The sequence below is a fragment of the Diabrotica undecimpunctata genome, chromosome 2, assembly GCF_040954645.1.
Source record: "Diabrotica undecimpunctata isolate CICGRU chromosome 2, icDiaUnde3, whole genome shotgun sequence".
NCBI classification, from domain to species: Eukaryota; Metazoa; Arthropoda; class Insecta; order Coleoptera; family Chrysomelidae; genus Diabrotica; species Diabrotica undecimpunctata.
Window position 1 is genome coordinate 55769961 of NC_092804.1, and position 1975 is coordinate 55771935.

The window sequence follows — 1975 nt, forward strand, 5'->3', positions numbered from 1 at the left end:
AACGAGAACTAAAATGACAGACTAATTACCTCGTTATAAGCCGATCTCGTTATATCAGACAATCATAATACTGTGCATACATTTTCTAAACCATTAACTTCCTATAGTGAAGCCATTCGGAGCAATATAAGATGCTAATAAATATTGTTTGAATGGCGTTTTTGAAAAAAAGTTATTAATATATTAATTATATAAAAGTTATAATGATATACGTTAGAACAAAAAAGCTGTACTTAAATTTTTTTCCAACTACATAATGTATAAATCGTATTTTCAAGGATAACATAAACTATTGCTTCTGCAATTTTAAGAACTCTGTCATTTTTAACTGCTTTAAATGGTCCAGTATCATTCTATCATATATTTTCTAAAGATGTGAAACAGTTGTATTTATTCATTGTAAAGAATTTTATTGCGGGCTGCAGTTAAGTTTATTGAGGGGCTGTTTGAAAAGGTATTTATTTATAGCCACGACCGGACTAACAACGTAAAAAACACGTTTTTGGATCTTATTTATAATATATCTCTCGTTATAACCAAATTTGCCTCGCTATAGACGGTTATAGTTCAATAGAAATTTCACGGGACATCTAATGTATCTCGTTATAAGCGAAACCTCGTAATAACCGTGTTCGTTATAGAGGGAGTATACTGTATAAACAAAACCTATATACGGGCATAGTATAATTAAACTGTGATACGAGTTTAGATTATATTTATAGAAGATTGATATTTTCAAGTGAAAGATCAATTGGCAAAAACGACAAGAATAGACAAGTTACGGAGGCAAAAAAGTCCAAAATAGTTAAAATATTTTACTTATAAAGTTCAGCGATGTATTTTCAAATAAGAAATAACTTAAACTTAAAGATGTCTTAATTTTAAAGTACTTATAACAATTGGTTCCTGTATATTTTTTTAAAGAAATAGGTACTTAATAAACTTAACCGGCATTTATTTTTAGAATTATATCATCAGTTGAATAGTTATACAACGTGATTTTGTACTTTTAAAGATCAAACAATACTATTTATATAATTTATATGTGTGCACATTTATTTATATTTTAGGTAGTAGTTTTTTTACAGGATGGAGAAATTAATTCATTGTTTTTATTTTTTTTTAGTCAACAGTTAACCATTAAGTACAGCCCTCATTGCTAAGTATTCTGCTGTTCTTCTGAAACAGAATCAGTATCAGATGTAGCTTATTATAATTTATTTGTTTGCAATTGGCAGCACACAAATCTCATTATAAATTTCATGTTTTCAAAAGCACATAAGAGTGGTCAAAATAATGTGAATATTGATCATATCTGTTGAAATGCTTGTATTGTTCTTATTTTTCAAATAGTTCTACCCAGTACATAACCAAATAACAATGCAAACTCTAGATTTCACAGTAGATTAGGTGCGAATATAATAGATTAGTGTGGGAACATCAGAAAAATACACAAGGTATGTAGGGCAATGAATTATAAAAAATATAGTTGTATTCTTTTACTTTCAAAATTGTATTTTGTTTTGTCTCTTCATCTTTTACTTAGTCCATAGTAACCCAATTGGATTTAACTGGCAATGATAAGGTTCAAAAGGTAAAATGCTTAATTCTTTGTAATATTTCGTCAATTACGTATTTTTTTAAATTTCAGACTCTTAAATTTATTCATATTTCCCGAATGTTCTGCTTTTTACTAAATAATGGCGTTGATCTTTAATATGTTTTTTACTTTGAATTTTCATAGCGATTTCTTTAAGTAATTTCCATAACCAATCAGAAATCTTAGTATTCAAGTGATATGCAGCCGATAATAATTCTTCTTTTTCTTCTAGTTACATGACCGGTATCAATCCTTAGATATCATGTTAGCTATATATTCCTTATCGTGACGGTATTGGCAGCAGCTGTAAATAATGGCGTAGTCGATTTTCCGTACTATTGTCTTATATTTTTCAGTCATGATGTTCTACCAGGA